General features: G+C 56.6%; 1 non-coding gene across 1 annotated transcript; it reads left to right on the top strand.

Annotated features, from left to right (window-relative positions):
• Positions 1–13,413: 13,413 nt before the first annotated feature.
• On the top strand, positions 13,414–13,495 carry TRNAS-GCU (transfer RNA serine (anticodon GCU)). The gene has a single exon. It is a non-coding gene; the product is annotated as a tRNA-Ser (tRNA).
• The last annotated feature ends 12,344 nt before the right edge of the window (positions 13,496–25,839 follow it).

Below are 25,839 nucleotides of genomic sequence, written 5' to 3'. Positions count from 1 at the left end.
TCATGCAAAGTAAGCTTGACAAGCCTGAGCCTGGCACAGTGAGTGCCAGGCCAGTGGCTCTTTACCAGCAATAGCAATATTGTGTTCCTGGGATACACTGCATGACTTAGCTCTGGGATGAGAGCTCATACCATGCCAAGACACCAACAGAGGAGATGGTGTGCAGGGCTGCTGGTGTGGCATCACAGGGGTCTGTGGAGAACATGAGGAGCAGAACCACCCGGGCCTTACCAGAGGTGTGGGTTAGGGTGTCAAAGGGGTTAAAACGTGAAGAAATTTGAGTACAGGCCAGAAGCTTGTTGTGGAGTCACCAGCCAAGAATTGTGCCACACAGGTGTGCCCCCCAACCCCTCAGACTAAACTAAACACCCGTATGTTCTCTGTGGATAAAAAGAAGAGCATGAGAGCAAACTGTGTCCATGATTGCCTCAAGGTGTTGACAGCTTAGGAGCTCCAGCAGAAGTCTTAGCTGAAACCCAAATGAAATGAAACAACATCATGTTAAAGCAGTCAAAGTCTCTCCTCCTCCAGGGTGAAGTGTGGTGGGGAAGGATTCGAAGAGCCAGCCCTTTCTTAAGTGAAGGGCCGGAAGCGAAGATGTCTCCCCAACGAGCTATCTTCACCTACAGAAAGTGGTGTCCCAGCACCTTTCCCAGCTTGCCTTCTGTCCTTTCTAGTGTGAAATATTGGAATGTGTCCATGGGCTGGGGCCAGAGAAGCAGCCCTGTGTATAAAATCACAGGGGGAGGGGAGGGGAGCGGAGAGGAGGGGAGGGGAGAGAGGAGAGAAGAGGCAAAAGGTTATGGAAATGATCATAAAAAAACCCAAGGCCTTTTTAGGCCATGAAGCATTGTTAGGGCTATGGCCACTGCTTCCTGCCCTGAAGTGTTCCCAGGCACAAATTCCAAACCAGCAAGAAAAACCTGTTCAGTTTCGGTCTGGGACAGATTGGGGGAGGCCTCCGCACCTTCCCCACAAAGGGCTTAATGCAGCGGGAGAGCACATGTGTCAGGACTCAGCCTGGGAAAGGTTCTGCCCTGCCCACATGGCCCTCATAAGCAGGACCCTGCTAAAGGCACCTTGAAGAGCAGCACCCAACTCAGCTAATCCTCTCTGGCCCCTACCATGACCCTCCCCTGCCTTCACTTCAGTTCCTTGTTGGAGGCCTGGCTGGCTGCTGCCTCCTCTTGGCTGCATCTTGGCCCTCACTGCACGCTTCCTGCTCTGCACTGCAAATTCCTTGCCTGCCTGACTATAAACAAGTCCTGGTGCCACCCCTCTGTGCTACAGGCCCTCAGTTACTGAGAAGGACCTGCCCTGCTCTCCTCCTCCTCCAGCCTGCCTGTCTCTCCTCATGTGCTCTGGTAAAGAAGAGCAGAAGGGCACTGGCCTTTTGTGTCCTGGTGTCCTGCCCTCTAGCCTCCCATGTGTTTTTCCCTGTGTCCTCAGGGACCAGAAATGCCTTGTGAGCAGAAATGTTCACAGCAAAAATGAACGTCTCAAGGGTCATCTACTCTCAGTCCTTGTCAGGGGTGAGATTCAAACCACCCCCCCCGAGAGACTTTGACCTTAGGCCAGCATCTCTGACCTGCCCTTGGCTGGACTGTGCATGAGTGAACAACGGACCTCCTCAGACGTCTCCTCAGGAGCACAGCAGTGTGTGTCCCACCGGTGCTGTGGGAGATGTGTGGTAAATTCCCCAACAGCAAAGAGGTGTGGAAGGGCTGTTCCCTTCCCTTTCGCAAAAGCAAAAACCTTTGAGACTGACCATCCATCCTTGCCCAAAGTACACTGGGCACTCCCGCCAGTAAGGACTTGACCCTTTCAGTGCAGGAGCAAAGGGGAACAAAGCGGGAGGCCTTTTACTATCTGCTTTGAAAGGACAGCTGGACAGCTCTGCCTTCTGGGCTGGAATTTCCCTGCTCGCTTTTCTATACCAGCACGGCTTTCTGTAGGCATTGTAGCTTTGTTGTGCCAACAGCTTTGTTGTGCCTACAGCCGCAGATTGTGATGGATGCACTCGACTCCTTAACCAAACTAGCAGTAGTTTGGTACAGGCTCCAAAGGAGGTAAAGGCCTAAGCCACAATTGGGCCAAGAACTTCTCTAGTTCCAATCTGTTCTCTGGAAACCCACAAAGGAACAGAGTGACACGGTGAGCATCGATGATATGAGCTTGGAACACCAATCATGCAATTAACACAGGAATAGCAGGTGGCTTTTCCAAGACTCATTAACCAAAGAACAAAGAAAGTTGTGAATACAAGGAATCTCATGCATACCTTTTCCATTGCATGTCATTTGGCTACAAGCCAACCACTTTATTCCATAAATATGCTATGACAGCCTAAATGAGCCTTCTTTGAGCTGTCTCGGCTAAGCAAGTGACTGCATGGTAGTGATCTCCCCTTGAGCTGGGACGTGGCTCAAGGTTGCACCTTGAGGCAGAGAGACTTCTTACTAAATGCAGATCTTTAGTATTATAGCATAACCTTGTATTATAGTGCACTAAGATTCTGTATTGGTAACTTTCAATCATTGTTATATCCTTTGTGCAAGAGTGAACCTTGGCATCAAACTTGGTTAAGTTGTACTTTTACAACATCAAATTTCAGTTAAACCACTTTTGCTGATACCTTTGGTGCTGGTTCTTTAAGTGGTCCAAACTGACCATTCACAACACAGATTCACACATCATGGAGACAAAGAGGAGTGTGAAGTTCCTACACAAGTTGGACTGTTGCAGTCTTACAGGGTTCACAGAACTGGTGTGTGATATTGGCACGAGTGGAGTGCTGCGTGGATGTGGAGAAGCTCTTTAGAAAGGACAGTGAGGGAAGATAGTGGAGGGTTAGTTGTGCTTACTGCAAGGAACTGGCCACAATGCATGGCACTTCACCATGGAGTGGGTGAGCATAAGCTCAAGAGCCTGTTCCTCAGGACTGGAGGGGAGAACACACTGTCAAGACGATGATGTGGTCACAGAAGGCTAAGCAGCAGAATGAATAACCTGGGAGCTCATGAGAGCACTGAGGATTCAAGTTTCAAAATGAAAGAGGAGCTTGGCTTGTTCAGGGCAGGCAGGATCATTTGTCTGGCCCCTAGAGACTCACACAGAGACACAAAGAGGTTCTATGGTGTCTCTGGCAGTTGGCCAGGACCCTCTGGTGCCTCCTGTAGCCAACACCTTCTGTGACCTCACCCTTAGAGATACAGAGCCACTCGCTGCATCATCTGGCTTGATACTCAAGAACAACCACACACTGACTTGCATTCCCACACATGCTCCACTTTCTGGCACATTATTTCCACTCACCCTGGACTGTCCAGGTGCTGGCACCCCAGACAAACACTCCCAATGACCTCTGGTCCCACTCCAGTGACTGGCACCACCAACACAGTAACCACGGCGACCTCTGGTTTGACTCCAGTTGCTGGCCCCTAGACTTCCATACACACACACACACACATACACACAGAATAGAGAGCCCATCGCCAGGGAAATTAGTTAGCAATACAACTTGAGAAGAAGCCAGGACAGGCTGCACTGATCAGAAGCAGAGAATAGCCAGGCAAGCATCCCAAACAGCAACCATTTCCTGAGTGACAGCCATGTTATCCCATCTTCCCTCTAGATTTCTCACATTTCTTCCTCCCAGGGCCACCCTGAATCGTCCCTTCACCCACCTCTGGTTCCTCCCCCAAAACATCCCGTACTGAGCTTCGTGCTGTCCTGTGGTGCTCTTTTCCTGCACTCATCACAGTTTTCCAGTACTTAAAGGCCACTACAAAGACGACGGAGACTCTCTCTTGACAGCGAGACACATAGAGAGGACAGGGAGCAACCGGCAGAGGCTTCGCCTCGATATAAGAAAGACTTTTTTTACAGTGAGAACAATCATTCACCGCAACGACCTCCCCAGAGACGTGGTGGAGTCCCCAAGACTGAAGGTTTTCGAGATGCAATTGGACAGGGGGCTGGGTAATCTCATCTAGGCTCCCTTTCCCACAAAAGGTTGGACCAGATGATCTGTTGAGGTTCCTACCAGTCGGGGCGATTCTACGATTCCATGAAAACTTGGGCTTCCCTCATACTTTGTTTTGTGGCTTTCGAGGTGTCCCGATGGGTAATGGGGCTCCTTCCACAAGAGCTCTCGCCCCAAACCGGCCTTGTCTCCATTGCTATGGGATGTCAGGGGCAAAAGACGAGGCCCTCTCAAACCCAGGAACTAGGGAGAAAACCATCGTTTTACCAAGGGAGGAACTCTTTTGGATGCTCAGCTGGCTGGGACCGGAGAAGAGGGGAGAATGAAACACGACTCCCTTGCAAAGCTGATGCCCAGTGTCTTTAATGAGAAAATCAAAGGAGAAAGGAAAAGACGAGAGCATTTGGGAGGCTGAGTAAAGCTCAGAGGAGTGCTGCCATCTGAAGGAAAACCTCCACGGCAGGGATGCTTCTCTTCCAGTTCCCCTTCAAGGCTCTGGCAGTCATCTATCGTGATCACCTAGACCCGTTGCTACGGAAGGAAGGAGGAGGTATTTCATGGGGAGCATGAGATAAAGCAGAGCAAGAGGGGGAAAGGGAGAGGCTTCCTTGGAAGAGACGGAAGGCCAGCGCAGGCCCCTTCCTCCCAGCGCGGGCGGAGAAGCGGGAGCTCGGCTCCTCTGCAGACCACGGCCACGCTCTCAGGGCTGGCTCCAGGGCTTTCCTCGAGGCTCCTGGCGCTCGGCCACGGGCAGGCAATCCACGGGCTTCAGCATAAGAGATTGCCCCGTCCCAGAGGCCCACAGAGCCCACGGCCCAGACCGGACCACCCAAAGCCCCCCAGCCCCAGGGAGCCCCCAGAAGCGATGGGCACACTGCCAGCGCTGAGAGAGCTCCCCACGGCAGCCGACGCGGTGGATCCCACAGCTGTGCTCTGAGGGAAGGAGCTGAGGATTGGGCCCGGCAGCGTCACCAGGACTGGCGAGGGCTGGATCGCGACGCTGGAGTCGGCGCACCGGATGACGCACGGCTCGTTGCAGCTGTTGGCGAGCGGGGTTGGGCCGCAGGCGGCTGGCAGGCAGGAGCTGTAGCACGACATGTCTCGCGGAGGGAGGCGACCCTGTAAGACCGGGAGGGAGCAGAGGGCATTAGCTGTTGGGCCCTTCCGGACGCCCAGCTTGGCTCCCCTGAAAACGGGCAGCGCCTGGGCGCTCAGCGGAGAGAGATTTGGGATGGGGCACGAGTCAAGAAAGCTGTGTCCAGCAGCAGGGCTCACAATGGTGCCCTGCTGTGCTCTTGGCCGAACACCACAACGCACCCTCCTCTCCACCGCCTTAACCTCCCCGCTGCCTGGTCACACCCTGCCCTATCTGAAGACCTCTTCTCTCAGCCGCCTGGGATGTCTCACCCACAGGGACCTGGGCTAACGTGGCCAGAGTTACTTGCAACACCCCCATGAAATGCAGGGTCCCACTTGGTAATCATTCTCAAAGGTGGAAGCAGTGGCATGGCCCAAGAGTTGATGGACCTCCAGTGTCTGCGGAGAGGGGGGTTCTGGGCCTTTTGGTGGGCCTGCAGTGGGCATTTGTTTGTAATTGAAGGGTGATCCGAGAGGGTCCGTCCAAACGCAAGGAAGCTCCTCCCGTCCAAGTCAAGCTCCTTCGCAGCCTATACCTCAGCCGGCCTTGCCACTCCCAGGCATGCCTGACGCATTGGAGGCACCCTGCTACCTCCGGTTGCTCCATTACCAAGGGTACGTCTGCAGGCTGTGAGGCTATTTCACAACAGTCCTTCTGCTCAGCCTTGAAGGCTTGGTAGGGAAGGCGCTCCAGAGAGAGCCCTCAGTAAGCCCCCTCCCAGTATGCGGAACTGGATGCCAGGTTTTTCAGGTGGGTTGAGCATAGCCTTGATGCCATGGCCTTAGTCAGGGAAAGATTTCCTACTGCAGACCAAGAGGCTCCCCCTCCTCTTGGCATCAGGCTGTGTACCTCCTGATCATCAGCCCTTGTACCAGCATCAATGTGTTCACTCAGACAAACAGGTCTCCTTCTCCCCCCTCCCCGCCCTCGAGACCCCTACTCTTGTCAGGTCAGGCTCCTCTCGCCCACTTCTCTCAGGAGGGGACATGTCCGAGTAAAACGCAACAGGGCTCCTGAAGACAGCAGCCACTACGGAAGAAGACGTCTATGGTGGGACTAGCTCTCCTGAGGAAGCTCCTCGTCAGGCCAATAGTGCAAAGGGAGCATTGCCGAACTGCGGATGGCAGAGGAAGTGCCCAGTCATTGGTTAGAGAGTGCTGGCCGTACGTCCTGAGCCTTGGAAAGAACCGCTGCTGGCAAAGAAACCAACCCATGCCCTGTTTCACATCCTAGACCATTCACCGAGGACAAGGGAGGCAAAATGCATGCAGCCCTCTCCACAAAATCTGTCCTGCCAACCGAGGAGACGAGAGGCAAAATGAACTGAGACTTACCAACTTCCCAGAGCAGAGGAAGGCACGAGGAGAGGATAGGGGAGCTGGGAGTTGGGCACACTTTTATACAGCGGGCCAGAGCCCCAGGGGAGCTGAAAAATGACACAAACATGAAGCATGTTGAGAAACAGCAATTTTGGCTTCTCAAAGCTCTGCTGGTAGATGAAAGACATGCCTCCTTTGCCTGAAATGCTTGGCTCCCCTTTCATCCTGGGTAGCACCGAAGTGATTTTGTTGATAGCAATTATGTTTCTTCCCCAGACCAAGGCTCGTTTGAGGCCTCATTCCAGCAGCAGATTCAGGCCACGAGTAGGTGTTGTGCACGTCCTGCCCTTCCTGGGGAACACGGCCACCACTCACTTAGGACTTTGCCTGTGGAGCACGCCTGAAGGCCACTCAGAAGGGTCTCTCTTTGATGGGCTGAGGCTGACCCGGAGCAACACCAGTGCCTGCAGGCTATGGAGCGGCTCAGCGCTCAGCCAAGCCTCTGCAGGATGGCTGCTCCGCTGAGGGACAGAGAACGGAGGAGACTCAGATCCGCGGGGTGACTGGAAGGTGGTGGTCAAACAAGGCCCTCCTGCAGTCTGGAGAGAAACCCCGTTGTGTGCAGGGATGGGGACGCTGAGGCCATTGCTGGAGTGGATGAGGGTACTCGGCGGCAGATCTCTGCTCCCCCCCCGGGCCTCGGTGATGCACACACTTGCCAGCCGTGCAAAGGGAGCCCAGCAGCTGAGCTGTCGTCTTCGGTCAGGAAAGGCCAGAGTGTTTTCTTTGGGAACTGCACAGCCCTTGCCTCGCCTGCCAGGACTTTACTCATTACTCTCCTGAGGAGAAGCAACGGCTCAACGTGGCCCTGGAGAGCAATGAAGGAGCCTGCTGACTCATGCCTGAAAGTGAGCCATCACCAAGTGGACCTGTTTGCTTCGGCGCAGTCTTCCCAAACAACACTCATCTTTGCATCGTTGCTGGGTGCTCGTTCAGGTCACTGACCCAGAGGGTCTGGCTTGTTTTTCCCGGCTCAGGGACGGATTGGCACATTTAATTGCAAGGTGGCACCAGCAGACCACCTCGGAGTCACCTGTGAGTCACCAAAAAGTGCCGAGGCACTATGAGAGACCTCAGCTCCACCTCGGTGCGAATCATCCATGCACTGGCAGGAGGGGCTCTGGGGGAAATGGATTCAGACGTGCAGAGGACCCTAGGCGCAACCTCATGTCCGCATTCCTGCAGAAATGCAGCTTTCTGTACAGTGTTGTCACCATGGCTGTTAGCATCTTGCGCAACCGCTTGGTGACTCCTTGACATCCTGTCATGCTCCTCGGTGAAACTGCAGCCAAAGGAGGACATCATGGACGTGCCCTGACGTTCCCACTCCCGGACAATTCTGGAGCACAGACCAAATTGAGGAAAGTTGACGCCCCTATGTGTCCAGGGCCTGCGGAGCCTGCTTTTTTGACGGACCGGTGTGACAGACCACCGGACTGAGGCTGCAGCCACTGAGTGGCACCAGGTGGTGCTCCCTGCTGCCCTACGAGACATAGAGGAGACCGGGCCAGTCGGTCTGGGAAGGTTGGGGGGGGAGCTCAAAGGCCAGGCACGTGTCGCCAGCCCTGAGAGCTGCCTGGAAAGGGCCTCTGACTACCCACGCTGCTCGGGAAGGTGGGCCACGCTCTCACCCGGGCGGCCGTGCTGTTTGGGGAAGGGTCTTGGGAGGGGATTGTTGTTTTCTCCTGCAGAGGATTGGTGGCTCTGTCTCACTTCTGCTGTCATTTCCAGCAGGGCCATGCTCTGGGGCTGTTGTGCCATCCTGCCAGGACGGTCGACCCAGTGCCACAGCTCACAGCAGAAACGCACTCGCTGCCTACAGGCAGAAACAGGTCCCAGGAGTCAGTATGGCACCAGGGTGGGAGGCAGCCACCCGCGGCTCTTTTCCAGGTGGAACTGGAAGCGCACTGACAAAGCAGCCAGTGATGCTCCCTCCTGAAAGGCTCCGAGAGGAACTTGCGAGGCACTCAAGCCGCAGCGTGTCCTCAAGTGAAGGGCAGGAAGCAGCTGCCTATCTCTTCCAGCCCCCAGAGCCCCAAGATGTGGCCCTTTGAGATGTGGCCCAGCCCCGCAGAAGAGGCACGGGTTGCCCACAGCAGTCTCCACGGGGGAAGCCGCCAGCAGGAACCAGCCACGAGGGAAACTCCCCGAATGGGACGACCTGCCTGTCGTGGCTTAACCCTAGCCGGCAACTGAGCACCACGCAGCCGCTCCCTCACCTCCCTCACAGTGGCATGGGGGAGAGAATCAGAAGGGTAAAAGTGAGAAAACTCGTGGGCTGAGATAAAGGCAGTTTAATAGGTAAAGCAAAAGCCGTGCACGCAGGCAAAGCAAAACAAGGGATTCCTTCACTACTTCCCATCGGCAGGCGGGTGTTCCGCCTCCATCTCCAGGAAAGCAGGGCTCCACCACGCGTAACGGTTACTTGGGAAGACAAACGCCATCACTCCGAACGCCCCCCCCTTCCTTCTTCTTCCCCCAGCTTTGTATGCTGAGCATGACGTCATATGGTCTGGATTATCCCTTTTGTCAGTTGGGGTCAGCTGTCCCAGCTGTGTCTCCTCCCACCTTCTTGTGCGCCCCCAGCCTACTCGCTGGTGGGGTGGTGTGAGAAGCAGAAAAGGCCTTGACTCTGTAGAAGCACTGCTCAGCAGTAACGAAAGCATCTCAGCAGTATCAACGCTGTTTTCAGCACAAATCCAAAACGTAGCCCCATACTAGCTACTATGGAGAAAATTAACTCTATCCCAGCCAAAACCAGCACACTGCCCTACGGCTGCTCTGTTCCCGGATGGTGCACTAATGGAGGAGCGCTCAAACTACTGATGTGCTCCAGCACGTGCCAAAGGCCGCGGTGGGTGAGGGGAGAAGTTGAGTACAGCCTTGCTGTTCGTCCCTCCCTGCTCTCCCTTCTGGCAATTGAGAGGCCATGCAAAGAGGAGCAGACGCCAGGACAGACACTCTGCTCCTCACGTAGCCTCCTTTGCCACCAGACAGGAGCATGACACAGCCCGTCACACCTCCGCTACAGCAGGCAGTGAGTACCATTGCTGGGCTGCTCTCCTCCTTGGCCTGCCACCCTGCCCCGCTGCTGGATGCGGGAAGGGTGGCGAGGCATTCCTCTGCCGCATGAGGAGCCTGGCATTTGCTGTGCCTGAGCAAAGCTGAGGCAGCGGGAGAGGGCACATGCATCCACCTGCCTCAGCAGGCATGTGGTAACACCTGAGGGCAGGAAGCGGACAGCACAGGCCCATCCTTGCTCCGCAAGATGCCTTCTGCTTTGAACTGCAGCCACAAGAGGACATGTCCTTCCCAGGGCTGGCAAGGCAACCGAAAGTGAAGAGCACCCTCAGTCAAATGCCTGTGAGTTTACTCCTCAGCCACTTTGACCTTGAACCCTTGGGGCTGACTACCCACTTTGGGAATGACAGTTTTGAGAATGAGAACTGACAGATTTCCATAGAACAAGATTTCCGCGCGCCCCCCCGCCCCCCCCCCGCCCCCTCCCCTTCCCATTTTTTCCTTTGTTTTGGGGCCACCACAGAGCTACCGGGCCACCTCTAGGAATGGTCCCAGTGCCCCCACCCCTTCACACAGCGGCGCTTCTCTCCATCTCACAGAGGGTCCTTCCTTGGCCTTCACCTTCCAACCGCCTCTGGGCTTCTGAGTCCCCTCCTTTCCGTCTCCCTCGGCCAGACAAGCATCCAGCTGGGGCTTGGCTGATTGCTGAGCCCTTCCATGGCCCTGCGGGGCCTTGTGTTTCTCAGGGTCAGCCTCAGCCCTTCAACAGGAGACCCACGCGAGTGGCCTTCATCAGGAGTGCTCCACAGCCGAAGGCCTGACTGAGAGTGGTAGTCACGTTCCCCAGCAAGGATGTGCACAACCCACACACAGGCCCTGGAGCTACTGAAACCCTTTCCTGGCAACTGGCATGGGACCTCAAATGACCGTTGCTTTGAGGAGCCAGCATCTAATGCATCACTGTGCTCTCGCCCAATAGGGAAATGCAAGCCAGACCTTTCAGATGAAAGAGACAAGCTCTTCATCTCCTGGCTGCGCTCTGCAAGCCTCAAATTGCTGTTGGTCAATGTGCTTCACACAGAAGGCGTGTTCCAGCTCTCCTGAGGCGCTGGCTCACCATATAAAAAGCCTGTGCCACTCCAGGCCCTTCCATCCAAATCTCTTCCCTTGCTCTCCGCGGTGAACTTGGTAAGTCTGAACTCACTCCTTCTCCTCCTGCTGGCAGGATTTCTGTCACGGGGACTGCTTCCCTTCTGTGCGTGGTCCTTCTGATATGTGGTCCAGGCTTGAAAACACATTGTGCTTCCCTCTTCCGGGAGGTGAGTTGGTGAGGGAAGAGGGGGGGCTTCAGTCCCTTCCGAGAGGGACTGGGCTCTTTTGTAGCAGCGGCTCTGCTGAAGCCTGAGGCTGAACGACCAGTACCATCTAACCGGTCGTCAGGTACTTCCTCCCCCAACGACAGTGCAGCGACATGCCTCGGTCACCCTTGGCGTGGAAAGGAACTTTGCAGGGAGATCCGGCCCTACGCAGGCACTGCCCGTTTTCAGGGGAGCCAAGCTGGGCGTCCGGAAGGGCCCAACAGCTAATGCCCTCTGCTCCCTCCCGGTCTTACAGGGTCGCCTCCCTCCGCGAGACATGTCGTGCTACAGCTCCTGCCTGCCAGCCGCCTGCGGCCCAACCCCGCTCGCCAACAGCTGCAACGAGCCGTGCGTCATCCGGTGCGCCGACTCCAGCGTCGCGATCCAGCCCTCGCCAGTCCTGGTGACGCTGCCGGGCCCAATCCTCAGCTCCTTCCCTCAGAGCACAGCTGTGGGATCCACCGCGTCGGCTGCCGTGGGGAGCTCTCTCAGCGCTGGCAGTGTGCCCATCGCTTCTGGGGGCTCCCTGGGGCTGGGGGGCTTTGGGTGGTCCGGTCTGGGCCGTGGGCTCTGTGGGCCTCTGGGACGGGGCAATCTCTTATGCTGAAGCCCGTGGATTGCCTGCCCGTGGCCGAGCGCCAGGAGCCTCGAGGAAAGCCCTGGAGCCAGCCCTGAGAGCGTGGCCGTGGTCTGCAGAGGAGCCGAGCTCCCGCTTCTCCGCCCGCGCTGGGAGGAAGGGGCCTGCGCTGGCCTTCCGTCTCTTCCAAGGAAGCCTCTCCCTTTCCCCCTCTTGCTCTGCTTTACCTCATGCTCCCCATGAAATACCTCCTCCTTCCTTCCGTAGCAACGGGTCTAGGTGATCACGATAGATGACTGCCAGAGCCTTGAAGGGGAACTGGAAGAGAAGCATCCCTGCCGTGGAGGTTTTCCTTCAGATGGCAGCACTCCTCTGAGCTTTACTCAGCCTCCCAAATGCTCTCGTCTTTTCCTTTCTCCTTTGATTTTCTCATTAAAGACACTGGGCATCAGCTTTGCAAGGGAGTCGTGTTTCATTCTCCCCTCTTCTCCGGTCCCAGCCAGCTGAGCATCCAAAAGAGTTCCTCCCTTGGTAAAACGACGGTTTTCTCCCTAGTTCCTGGGTTTGAGAGGGCCTCGTCTTTTGCCCCTGACATCCCATAGCAATGGAGACAAGGCCGGTTTGGGGCGAGAGCTCTTGTGGAAGGAGCCCCATTACCCATCGGGACACCTCGAAAGCCACAAAACAAAGTATGAGGGAAGCCCGAATTTTCTGTTGAATCTCCCTGTGCTGCATTGGTTACGGCAGGGACTCAGCAGACTGCTGGATGAATGAGAGCCAATGGTGGCGCTGGCTACTTTGTCAGGAACGTCTTTGTTAAGAACTCAGAAAGCGAATCCCAGGAATTTTTCACATCCACAACAGGGAGTGCCATCAGTCTGGGGAAGGAGGTCGGCAGAGCACTGTGTTTCCCAGGCCAGTCCCCCCTCCTGCTGTGGGCTCCTGCCCCGGCGGCAATGTTGAATCTGACGGTCCTCCTTGTCCACATATCTCTGCCATTACAGGCCCATGGGGCGGGCTCGGGCTGGGGAAACTACTCGGAGCGACCAGGGTGCAAGTGGTTCTGGTCCCAGCCCCCCAGGGCTGTGCACTGCTCCCTTTTGTCCAGGACAGGAATTAACCGGGCGGAGCAGAAAGAGAGGATCGCAGGGCCCTGCCATCGGTGTCCATCCCACGGTGCGCAACCCCCTACCCACCTTTCTGTTATCCACCAGGGGCAGCAAGCCTGGCCTCTGCACCGTTTCCCCCAGCTCAAGGTCTGACCTTCAAGGCACAGAGAGGCTTGGGCTCAGGGGACCAGTGCAGTGGTTTCAACTCTCTGCAGCACCGGAGCTCTGGCAGGTAAGAAGAGGAGTTGTGTGCAGTGGGGCCGGTGCCCCTCAGCTCCCTCTTCGTTCCTGACTGTTAGCTGTGCTGGGAGAGAAGCAGCCTGTGACGAGATCCTGGGTGAGCGCCAGGGGGAACAGCACAGAGGCACCACAGCCAAGCCTGACGGCACATGCTCTGTCCTGGTGAAAAGTCCACCAGTCGAGCGTGAATGACTCCTGTCCGTATGAGCTGGTGGTATCCTTCCAGAGTGCGAGGGGAACGTGGCTGGTGACAAATCAATCTCAAAGCCAGGCTCGAGTCCTTTGGAGGCGCTGAGCCGCTCCGGGGTCACTCTCCCGTGTTCCTTCCCGGGAAGGAGCGTGGGGCTCCGCCGGTCAGTCATTTTCTGCTGTGAATGCTGAGACCTATTTCCGAAAGGTCCCTGGAGCTGAGCCCAGCTGTCGGGAGAGTGGACCAGTCCCAAAAGGCAAAAGCTGGAGGCTGGCTCCTTCTCTGCCATGTCAAGAAGCAGGTTAAAAAGGTGTAGGTGTCAGGAGCAGGAGCAGGAGCAGGAGCAGGAGCAGGAGCAGGAGGAGAAGCAGCAGCAGGAGCAGCGGCAGCAGTGGCAGGATCGGCAGCAGCATGCTGACGAGGTGGCCGAGTGGTGAAGGCGATGGACTGCTAATCCATTGTGCTCTGCACGCATGGGTTCGAATCCCATCCTCGTCGGTCAGCCCAACAATGGTCAGAGTTTCTGAGTGTGAGCAGCTCGATGTGTGCCCCCAAGTAAGCCTTTGTTTTGAGATGAGAGTGGCCTGCAAAGAAACTTGCAAGGGTTTGAAGTGGCTCAGGACACACCTCAACCTCTTCTGTCTCCACATAGGCAAGAGGAACAAGAAGGGAGAGGACGAAGATCCAGGGAACTCACAGGATGGTCAGCCTCTCCGCAGTCCCTGGGAAGACGATAGAGCAAAACATCTTGGAAGTAGTTTCCAAACATAGGTAGCACAGGAAGGTGGTTGGGAGTAGCAAGCATGGATTTACAAAGGAGAAGTCACGCTTAACCAAGCTGGTAGCCTTCTACAGTGAGGTGACTAGCTTGGTGGGGAAGGGAAGAGCGGTGGATGTTGTTTACCTTGCCTTCGGTAAGGCTCAACCAGCCATGGGAACGAAAAACAAAATAGGCGTCAAGCACTTCCAGTCACAGAACATTTCAGGTAAGGTATTTTGCTATGGGAGACATTGCTCTTATCCGTTCACAGACTCTCAGAATCGTTGGGGTTGCAAGGGACCTCCTGAGATCCTTTAGTCCAAGCCAACTGCTCCAGCAACGTCAACTTGAGCTGGTTGCTTGGGACATAGTCGGGGTGGGTTTTGAGTATCTCCAAGGATGGAGACTCCACAACCTCTCTGGGCAACCTGGTCCACTGTTTGACCACCCTCACGGTAAGAAAGTGGTTTCCTGCCTTGCGATGGAATTTCACGTGTTTTAATTTGTGCCCATTGACTCTTGCGCTGCCAGTTGGTACTAGTGAGAAGAGTCTGGCTCCCTCTTCATTCCCTTCCGTCAGGTGTGGGAAGAATCCCAGCTCTCGCAGCCTCCCCTCCTATTTCAGACCCGCCAAGCCCTTAACCGGTTCTGTGACAAAGCAGGGATCTGCAGGGAAGACCCGTGTGCAGGCAGGGGTAGCCAGCAGCCAGCCATGCCACCAAGGGATGTGCTGTCCCGGGTGGTCAGGAGCGACTTGGCAGGGGTCGGAGGAACAGGGACGATCCAGCGTGGTTGTGAAAGGCACAGAGCTGGCTGGAGCCTCTTCCTGCCCACACGACCTCCCCTCCCTTACACACATTTGCACTTCTGCCTCCCTGGCCACCTGCCTCCCTCTCCCAATTTCCTTCGGATATCTCTTCCCCACGACCGTGGGCTTCTTGCTCTCCCCACCCTGCTCTCCTCTGGGTGCCCTTCCCAGTAGGTTTGCACTTCCAAGGATGCCTCGTGGCTCCTGCTGACCAGCACCTGTGAGCAGCGTGCCCGCACACGTCAGCATGCAAACATGATACGAGAAGAAGAGACTGGGGTTTGGCCAAGGGGCTCAGAGCTCAGAATGCTGCTGACCCCACCCCGCCGCCAGCCTCGCGTATCCCTAAGGCCTGTGAGCCAGGCAAAGGGGGCCACTGCCAGCCTCTGAATCCAGAGGCAGAGCCTGGGGGAGATGGGAAAGGGGCTGCCTGCTGCGGAGGGGTCAGCTTCTTCATGGGCACCTCAATCTCACCCGGCCAGCCTCAGGGAAGAGAAGAAGAGCAGAACTCTTTCTCATCGACAGATGAGCTTGGTGGTTTGGACAGCCCAGAAGGATCCCTTTCTCTTCAGTGGCTGCTGAACCCAGGAGCCCAGCAGAGCTCAGGCTGCCACAGCTCCACGCCCCCAGGCCCAGCCAGCAGCGAGGCTGAGCATGCCTCCCAGGAGGCACGCACACACACAAATCCATGTATACATCCCATACTGAGCCTCGTGCTGTCCTGTGGTGCTCTTTTCCTGCACTCATCACAGTTTTCCAGTACTTAAAGGCCACTACAAAGACGACGGAGACTCTCTCTTGACAGCGAGACACATAGAGAGGACAGGGAGCAACCGGCAGAGGCTTCGCCTCGATATAAGAAAGACTTTTTTTACAGTGAGAACAATCATTCACCGCAACGACCTCCCCAGAGACGTGGTGGAGTCCCCAAGACTGAAGGTTTTCGAGATGCGATTGGACAGGGGGCTGGGTAATCTCATCTAGGCTCCCTTTCCCACAAAAGGTTGGACCAGATGATCTGTTGAGGTTCCTACCAGTCGGGGCGATTCTACGATTCCATGAAAACTTGGGCTTCCCTCATACTTTGTTTTGTGGCTTTCGAGGTGTCCCGATGGGTAATGGGGCTCCTTCCACAAGAGCTCTCGCCCCAAACCGGCCTTGTCTCCATTGCTATGGGATGTCAGGGGCAAAAGACGAGGCCCTCTCAAACCCAGGAACTAGGGAGAAAACCGTCGTTTTACCAAGGGAGGAACTCTTTTGGATGCTCAGCTGGCTGGGACCGGAGAAGAGGGGAGAATGAAACACGACTCCCTTGCAAAGCTGATGCCCAGTGTCTTTAATGAGAAAATCAAAGGAGAAAGGAAAAGACGAGAGCATTTGGGAGGCTGAGTAAAGCTCAGAGGAGTGCTGCCATCTGAAGGAAAACCTCCACGGCAGGGATGCTTCTCTTCCAGTTCCCCTTCAAGGCTCTGGCAGTCATCTATCGTGATCACCTAGACCCGTTGCTACGGAAGGAAGGAGGAGGTATTTCATGGGGAGCATGAGGTAAAGCAGAGCAAGAGGGGGAAAGGGAGAGGCTTCCTTGGAAGAGACGGAAGGCCAGCGCAGGCCCCTTCCTCCCAGCGCGGGCGGAGAAGCGGGAGCTCGGCTCCTCTGCAGACCACGGCCACGCTCTCAGGGCTGGCTCCAGGGCTTTCCTCGAGGCTCCTGGCACTCGGCCACGGGCAGGCAATCCACGGGCTTCAGCATAAGAGATTGCCCCGTCCCAGAGGCCCACAGAGCCCACGGCCCAGACCGGACCACCCAAAGCCCCCCAGCCCCAGGGAGCCCCCAGAAGCGATGGGCACACTGCCAGCGCTGAGAGAGCTCCCCACGGCAGCCGACGCGGTGGATCCCACAGCTGTGCTCTGAGGGAAGGAGCTGAGGATTGGGCCCGGCAGCGTCACCAGGACTGGCGAGGGCTGGATCGCGACGCTGGAGTCGGCGCACCGGATGACGCACGGCTCGTTGCAGCTGTTGGCGAGCGGGGTTGGGCCGCAGGCGGCTGGCAGGCAGGAGCTGTAGCACGACATGTCTCGCGGAGGGAGGCGACCCTGTAAGACCGGGAGGGAGCAGAGGGCATTAGCTGTTGGGCCCTTCCGGACGCCCAGCTTGGCTCCCCTGAAAACGGGCAGTGCCTGCGTAGGGCCAGATCTCCCTGCAAAGTTCCTTTCCACGCCAAGGGTGACCGAGGCATGTCGCTGCACTGTCGTTGGGGGAGGAAGTACCTGACGACCGGTTAGATGGTACTGGTCGTTCAGCCTCAGGCTTCAGCAGAGCCGCTGCTACAAAAGAGCCCAGTCCCTCTCGGAAGGGACTGAAGCCCCCCCTCTTCCCTCACCAACTCACCTCCCGGAAGAGGGAAGCACAATGTGTTTTCAAGCCTGGACCACATATCAGAAGGACCACGCACAGAAGGGAAGCAGTCCCCGTGACAGAAATCCTGCCAGCAGGAGGAGAAGGAGTGAGTTCAGACTTACCAAGTTCACCGCGGAGAGCAAGGGAAGAGATTTGGATGGAAGGGCCTGGAGTGGCACAGGCTTTTTATATGGTGAGCCAGCGCCTCAGGAGAGCTGGAACACGCCTTCTGTGTGAAGCACATTGACCAACAGCAATTTGAGGCTTGCAGAGCGCAGCCAGGAGATGAAGAGCTTGTCTCTTTCATCTGAAAGGTCTGGCTTGCATTTCCCTATTGGGCGAGAGCACAGTGATGCATTAGATGCTGGCTCCTCAAAGCAACGGTCATTTGAGGTCCCATGCCAGTTGCCAGGAAAGGGTTTCAGTAGCTCCAGGGCCTGTGTGTGGGTTGTGCACATCCTTGCTGGGGAACGTGACTACCACTCTCAGTCAGGCCTTCGGCTGTGGAGCACTCCTGATGAAGGCCACTCGCGTGGGTCTCCTGTTGAAGGGCTGAGGCTGACCCTGAGAAACACAAGGCCCCGCAGGGCCATGGAAGGGCTCAGCAATCAGCCAAGCCCCAGCTGGATGCTTGTCTGGCCGAGGGAGACGGAAAGGAGGGGACTCAGAAGCCCAGAGGCGGTTGGAAGGTGAAGGCCAAGGAAGGACCCTCTGTGAGATGGAGAGAAGCGCCGCTGTGTGAAGGGGTGGGGGCACTGGGACCATTCCTAGAGGTGGCCCGGTAGCTCTGTGGTGGCCCCAAAACAAAGGAAAAAATGGGAAGGGGAGGGGGCGGGGGGGGCGGGGGGGCGCGCGGAAATCTTGTTCTATGGAAATCTGTCAGTTCTCATTCTCAAAACTGTCATTCCCAAAGTGGGTAGTCAGCCCCAAGGGTTCAAGGTCAAAGTGGCTGAGGAGTAAACTCACAGGCATTTGACTGAGGGTGCTCTTCACTTTCGGTTGCCTTGCCAGCCCTGGGAAGGACATGTCCTCTTGTGGCTGCAGTTCAAAGCAGAAGGCATCTTGCGGAGCAAGGATGGGCCTGTGCTGTCCGCTTCCTGCCCTCAGGTGTTACCACATGCCTGCTGAGGCAGGTGGATGCATGTGCCCTCTCCCGCTGCCTCAGCTTTGCTCAGGCACAGCAAATGCCAGGCTCCTCATGCGGCAGAGGAATGCCTCGCCACCCTTCCCGCATCCAGCAGCGGGGCAGGGTGGCAGGCCAAGGAGGAGAGCAGCCCAGCAATGGTACTCACTGCCTGCTGTAGCGGAGGTGTGACGGGCTGTGTCATGCTCCTGTCTGGTGGCAAAGGAGGCTACGTGAGGAGCAGAGTGTCTGTCCTGGCGTCTGCTCCTCTTTGCATGGCCTCTCAATTGCCAGAAGGGAGAGCAGGGAGGGACGAACAGCAAGGCTGTACTCAACTTCTCCCCTCACCCACCGCGGCCTTTGGCACGTGCTGGAGCACATCAGTAGTTTGAGCGCTCCTCCATTAGTGCACCATCCGGGAACAGAGCAGCCGTAGGGCAGTGTGCTGGTTTTGGCTGGGATAGAGTTAATTTTCTCCATAGTAGCTAGTATGGGGCTACGTTTTGGATTTGTGCTGAAAACAGCGTTGATACTGCTGAGATGCTTTCGTTACTGCTGAGCAGTGCTTCTACAGAGTCAAGGCCTTTTCTGCTTCTCACACCACCCCACCAGCAAGTAGGCTGGGGGCGCACAAGAAGGTGGGAGGAGACACAGCTGGGACAGCTGACCCCAACTGACAAAAGGGATAATCCAGACCATATGACGTCATGCTCAGCATACAAAGCTGGGGGAAGAAGAAGGAAGGGGGGGGCGTTTGGAGTGATGGCGTTTGTCTTCCCAAGTAACCGTTACGCGTGGTGGAGCCCTGCTTTCCTGGAGATGGAGGCGGAACACCCGCCTGCCGATGGGAAGTAGTGAAGGAATCCCTTGTTTTGCTTTGCCTGCGTGCACGGCTTTTGCTTTACCTATTAAACTGCCTTTATCTCAGCCCACGAGTTTTCTCACTTTTACCCTTCTGATTCTCTCCCCCATGCCACTGTGAGGGAGGTGAGGGAGCGGCTGCGTGGTGCTCAGTTGCCGGCTAGGGTTAAGCCACGACAGGCAGGTCGTCCCATTCGGGGAGTTTCCCTCGTGGCTGGTTCCTGCTGGCGGCTTCCCCCGTGGAGACTGCTGTGGGCAACCCGTGCCTCTTCTGCGGGGCTGGGCCACATCTCAAAGGGCCACATCTTGGGGCTCTGGGGGCTGGAAGAGATAGGCAGCTGCTTCCTGCCCTTCACTTGAGGACACGCTGCGGCTTGAGTGCCTCGCAAGTTCCTCTCGGAGCCTTTCAGGAGGGAGCATCACTGGCTGCTTTGTCAGTGCGCTTCCAGTTCCACCTGGAAAAGAGCCGCGGGTGGCTGCCTCCCACCCTGGTGCCATACTGACTCCTGGGACCTGTTTCTGCCTGTAGGCAGCGAGTGCGTTTCTGCTGTGAGCTGTGGCACTGGGTCGACCGTCCTGGCAGGATGGCACAACAGCCCCAGAGCATGGCCCTGCTGGAAATGACAGCAGAAGTGAGACAGAGCCACCAATCCTCTGCAGGAGAAAACAACAATCCCCTCCCAAGACCCTTCCCCAAACAGCACGGCCGCCCGGGTGAGAGCGTGGCCCACCTTCCCGAGCAGCGTGGGTAGTCAGAGGCCCTTTCCAGGCAGCTCTCAGGGCTGGCGACACGTGCCTGGCCTTTGAGCTCCCCCCCCAACCTTCCCAGACCGACTGGCCCGGTCTCCTCTATGTCTCGTAGGGCAGCAGGGAGCACCACCTGGTGCCACTCAGTGGCTGCAGCCTCAGTCCGGTGGTCTGTCACACCGGTCCGTCAAAAAAGCAGGCTCCGCAGGCCCTGGACACATAGGGGCGTCAACTTTCCTCAATTTGGTCTGTGCTCCAGAATTGTCCGGGAGTGGGAACGTCAGGGCACGTCCATGATGTCCTCCTTTGGCTGCAGTTTCACCGAGGAGCATGACAGGATGTCAAGGAGTCACCAAGCGGTTGCGCAAGATGCTAACAGCCATGGTGACAACACTGTACAGAAAGCTGCATTTCTGCAGGAATGCGGACATGAGGTTGCGCCTAGGGTCCTCTGCACGTCTGAATCCATTTCCCCCAGAGCCCCTCCTGCCAGTGCATGGATGATTCGCACCGAGGTGGAGCTGAGGTCTCTCATAGTGCCTCGGCACTTTTTGGTGACTCACAGGTGACTCCGAGGTGGTCTGCTGGTGCCACCTTGCAATTAAATGTGCCAATCCGTCCCTGAGCCGGGAAAAACAAGCCAGACCCTCTGGGTCAGTGACCTGAACGAGCACCCAGCAACGATGCAAAGATGAGTGTTGTTTGGGAAGACTGCGCCGAAGCAAACAGGTCCACTTGGTGATGGCTCACTTTCAGGCATGAGTCAGCAGGCTCCTTCATTGCTCTCCAGGGCCACGTTGAGCCGTTGCTTCTCCTCAGGAGAGTAATGAGTAAAGTCCTGGCAGGCGAGGCAAGGGCTGTGCAGTTCCCAAAGAAAACACTCTGGCCTTTCCTGACCGAAGACGACAGCTCAGCTGCTGGGCTCCCTTTGCACGGCTGGCAAGTGTGTGCATCACCGAGGCCCGGGGGGGGAGCAGAGATCTGCCGCCGAGTACCCTCATCCACTCCAGCAATGGCCTCAGCGTCCCCATCCCTGCACACAACGGGGTTTCTCTCCAGACTGCAGGAGGGCCTTGTTTGACCACCACCTTCCAGTCACCCCGCGGATCTGAGTCTCCTCCGTTCTCTGTCCCTCAGCGGAGCAGCCATCCTGCAGAGGCTTGGCTGAGCGCTGAGCCGCTCCATAGCCTGCAGGCACTGGTGTTGCTCCGGGTCAGCCTCAGCCCATCAAAGAGAGACCCTTCTGAGTGGCCTTCAGGCGTGCTCCACAGGCAAAGTCCTAAGTGAGTGGTGGCCGTGTTCCCCAGGAAGGGCAGGACGTGCACAACACCTACTCGTGGCCTGAATCTGCTGCTGGAATGAGGCCTCAAACGAGCCTTGGTCTGGGGAAGAAACATAATTGCTATCAACAAAATCACTTCGGTGCTACCCAGGATGAAAGGGGAGCCAAGCATTTCAGGCAAAGGAGGCATGTCTTTCATCTACCAGCAGAGCTTTGAGAAGCCAAAATTGCTGTTTCTCAACATGCTTCATGTTTGTGTCATTTTTCAGCTCCCCTGGGGCTCTGGCCCGCTGTATAAAAGTGTGCCCAACTCCCAGCTCCCCTATCCTCTCCTCGTGCCTTCCTCTGCTCTGGGAAGTTGGTAAGTCTCAGTTCATTTTGCCTCTCGTCTCCTCGGTTGGCAGGACAGATTTTGTGGAGAGGGCTGCATGCATTTTGCCTCCCTTGTCCTCGGTGAATGGTCTAGGATGTGAAACAGGGCATGGGTTGGTTTCTTTGCCAGCAGCGGTTCTTTCCAAGGCTCAGGACGTACGGCCAGCACTCTCTAACCAATGACTGGGCACTTCCTCTGCCATCCGCAGTTCGGCAATGCTCCCTTTGCACTATTGGCCTGACGAGGAGCTTCCTCAGGAGAGCTAGTCCCACCATAGACGTCTTCTTCCGTAGTGGCTGCTGTCTTCAGGAGCCCTGTTGCGTTTTACTCGGACATGTCCCCTCCTGAGAGAAGTGGGCGAGAGGAGCCTGACCTGACAAGAGTAGGGGTCTCGAGGGCGGGGAGGGGGGAGAAGGAGACCTGTTTGTCTGAGTGAACACATTGATGCTGGTACAAGGGCTGATGATCAGGAGGTACACAGCCTGACGCCAAGAGGAGGGGGAGCCTCTTGGTCTGCAGTAGGAAATCTTTCCCTGACTAAGGCCATGGCATCAAGGCTATGCTCAACCCACCTGAAAAACCTGGCATCCAGTTCCGCATACTGGGAGGGGGCTTACTGAGGGCTCTCTCTGGAGCGCCTTCCCTACCAAGCCTTCAAGGCTGAGCAGAAGGACTGTTGTGAAATAGCCTCACAGCCTGCAGACGTACCCTTGGTAATGGAGCAACCGGAGGTAGCAGGGTGCCTCCAATGCGTCAGGCATGCCTGGGAGTGGCAAGGCCGGCTGAGGTATAGGCTGCGAAGGAGCTTGACTTGGACGGGAGGAGCTTCCTTGCGTTTGGACGGACCCTCTCGGATCACCCTTCAATTACAAACAAATGCCCACTGCAGGCCCACCAAAAGGCCCAGAACCCCCCTCTCCGCAGACACTGGAGGTCCATCAACTCTTGGGCCATGCCACTGCTTCCACCTTTGAGAATGATTACCAAGTGGGACCCTGCATTTCATGGGGGTGTTGCAAGTAACTCTGGCCACGTTAGCCCAGGTCCCTGTGGGTGAGACATCCCAGGCGGCTGAGAGAAGAGGTCTTCAGATAGGGCAGGGTGTGACCAGGCAGCGGGGAGGTTAAGGCGGTGGAGAGGAGGGTGCGTTGTGGTGTTCGGCCAAGAGCACAGCAGGGCACCATTGTGAGCCCTGCTGCTGGACACAGCTTTCTTGACTCGTGCCCCATCCCAAATCTCTCTCCGCTGAGCGCCCAGGCGCTGCCCGTTTTCAGGGGAGCCAAGCTGGGCGTCCGGAAGGGCCCAACAGCTAATGCCCTCTGCTCCCTCCCGGTCTTACAGGGTCGCCTCCCTCCGCGAGACATGTCGTGCTACAGCTCCTGCCTGCCAGCCGCCTGCGGCCCAACCCCGCTCGCCAACAGCTGCAACGAGCCGTGCGTCATCCGGTGCGCCGACTCCAGCGTCGCGATCCAGCCCTCGCCAGTCCTGGTGACGCTGCCGGGCCCAATCCTCAGCTCCTTCCCTCAGAGCACAGCTGTGGGATCCACCGCGTCGGCTGCCGTGGGGAGCTCTCTCAGCGCTGGCAGTGTGCCCATCGCTTCTGGGGGCTCCCTGGGGCTGGGGGGCTTTGGGTGGTCCGGTCTGGGCCGTGGGCTCTGTGGGCCTCTGGGACGGGGCAATCTCTTATGCTGAAGCCCGTGGATTGCCTGCCCGTGGCCGAGCGCCAGGAGCCTCGAGGAAAGCCCTGGAGCCAGCCCTGAGAGCGTGGCCGTGGTCTGCAGAGGAGCCGAGCTCCCGCTTCTCCGCCCGCGCTGGGAGGAAGGGGCCTGCGCTGGCCTTCCGTCTCTTCCAAGGAAGCCTCTCCCTTTCCCCCTCTTGCTCTGCTTTATCTCATGCTCCCCATGAAATACCTCCTCCTTCCTTCCGTAGCAACGGGTCTAGGTGATCACGATAGATGACTGCCAGAGCCTTGAAGGGGAACTGGAAGAGAAGCATCCCTGCCGTGGAGGTTTTCCTTCAGATGGCAGCACTCCTCTGAGCTTTACTCAGCCTCCCAAATGCTCTCGTCTTTTCCTTTCTCCTTTGATTTTCTCATTAAAGACACTGGGCATCAGCTTTGCAAGGGAGTCGTGTTTCATTCTCCCCTCTTCTCCGGTCCCAGCCAGCTGAGCATCCAAAAGAGTTCCTCCCTTGGTAAAACGATGGTTTTCTCCCTAGTTCCTGGGTTTGAGAGGGCCTCGTCTTTTGCCCCTGACATCCCATAGCAATGGAGACAAGGCCGGTTTGGGGCGAGAGCTCTTGTGGAAGGAGCCCCATTACCCATCGGGACACCTCGAAAGCCACAAAACAAAGTATGAGGGAAGCCCAAGTTTTCATGGAATCGTAGAATCGCCCCGACTGGTAGGAACCTCAACAGATCATCTGGTCCAACCTTTTGTGGGAAAGGGAGCCTAGATGAGATTACCCAGCCCCCTGTCCAATCGCATCTCGAAAACCTTCAGTCTTGGGGACTCCACCACGTCTCTGGGGAGGTCGTTGCGGTGAATGATTGTTCTCACTGTAAAAAAAGTCTTTCTTATATCGAGGCGAAGCCTCTGCCGGTTGCTCCCTGTCCTCTCTATGTGTCTCGCTGTCAAGAGAGAGTCTCCGTCGTCTTTGTAGTGGCCTTTAAGTACTGGAAAACTGTGATGAGTGCAGGAAAAGAGCACCACAGGACAGCACGAGGCTCAGTATGGGATGTATACATGGATTTGTGTGTGTGCGTGCCTCCTGGGAGGCATGCTCAGCCTCGCTGCTGGCTGGGCCTGGGGGCGTGGAGCTGTGGCAGCCTGAGCTCTGCTGGGCTCCTGGGTTCAGCAGCCACTGAAGAGAAAGGGATCCTTCTGGGCTGTCCAAACCACCAAGCTCATCTGTCGATGAGAAAGAGTTCTGCTCTTCTTCTCTTCCCTGAGGCTGGCCGGGTGAGATTGAGGTGCCCGTGAAGAAGCTGACCCCTCCGCAGCAGGCAGCCCCTTTCTCATCTCCCCCAGGCTCTGCCTCTGGATTCAGAGGCTGGCAGTGGCCCCCTTTGCCTGGCTCACAGGCCTTAGGGATACGCGAGGCTGGCGGCGGGGTGGGGTCAGCAGCATTCTGAGCTCTGAGCCCCTTGGCCAAACCCCAGTCTCTTCTTCTCGTATCATGTTTGCATGCTGACGCGTGCGGGCACGCTGCTCACAGGTGCTGGTCAGCAGGAGCCACGAGGCATCCTTGGAAGTGCAAACCTACTGGGAAGGGCACCCAGAGGAGAGCAGGGTGGGGAGAGCAAGAAGCCCACGGTCGTGGGGAAGAGATATCCGAAGGAAATTGGGAGAGGGAGGCAGGTGGCCAGGGAGGCAGAAGTGCAAATGTGTGTAAGGGAGGGGAGGTCATGTGGGCAGGAAGAGGCTCCAGCCAGCTCTGTGCCTTTCACAACCACGCTGGATCGTCCCTGTTCCTCCGACCCCTGCCAAGTCGCTCCTGACCACCTGGGACAGCACATCCCTTGGTGGCATGGCTGGCTGCCTGCACACGGGTCTTCCCTGCAGATCCCTGCTTTGTCACAGAACCGGTTAAGGGCTTGGCGGGTCTGAAATAGGAGGGGAGGCTGCGAGAGCTGGGATTCTTCCCACACCTGACGGAAGGGAATGAAGAGGGAGCCAGACTCTTCTCACTAGTACCAACTGGCAGCGCAAGAGTCAATGGGCACAAATTAAAACACGTGAAATTCCATCGCAAGGCAGGAAACCACTTTCTTACCGTGAGGGTGGTCAAACAGTGGACCAGGTTGCCCAGAGAGGTTGTGGAGTCTCCATCCTTGGAGATACTCAAAACCCACCCCGACTATGTCCCAAGCAACCAGCTCAAGTTGACGTTGCTGGAGCAGTTGGCTTGGACTAAAGGATCTCAGGAGGTCCCTTGCAACCCCAACGATTCTGAGAGTCTGTGAACGGATAAGAGCAATGTCTCCCATAGCAAAATACCTTACCTGAAATGTTCTGTGACTGGAAGTGCTTGACGCCTATTTTGTTTTTCGTTCCCATGGCTGGTTGAGCCTTACCGAAGGCAAGGTAAACAACATCCACCGCTCTTCCCTTCCCCACCAAGCTAGTCACCTCACTGTAGAAGGCTACCAGCTTGGTTAAGCGTGACTTCTCCTTTGTAAATCCATGCTTGCTACTCCCAACCACCTTCCTGTGCTACCTATGTTTGGAAACTACTTCCAAGATGTTTTGCTCTATCGTCTTCCCAGGGACTGCGGAGAGGCTGACCATCCTGTGAGTTCCCTGGATCTTCGTCCTCTCCCTTCTTGTTCCTCTTGCCTATGTGGAGACAGAAGAGGTTGAGGTGTGTCCTGAGCCACTTCAAACCCTTGCAAGTTTCTTTGCAGGCCACTCTCATCTCAAAACAAAGGCTTACTTGGGGGCACACATCGAGCTGCTCACACTCAGAAACTCTGACCATTGTTGGGCTGAC

The sequence above is a fragment of the Haliaeetus albicilla genome, chromosome 12 (genome assembly GCF_947461875.1).
Source record: "Haliaeetus albicilla chromosome 12, bHalAlb1.1, whole genome shotgun sequence".
Taxonomy (NCBI): domain Eukaryota; kingdom Metazoa; phylum Chordata; class Aves; order Accipitriformes; family Accipitridae; genus Haliaeetus; species Haliaeetus albicilla.
Note: the sequence above shows the minus strand (reverse complement) of the source record. Positions and strands in the feature narration are given on the sequence as shown.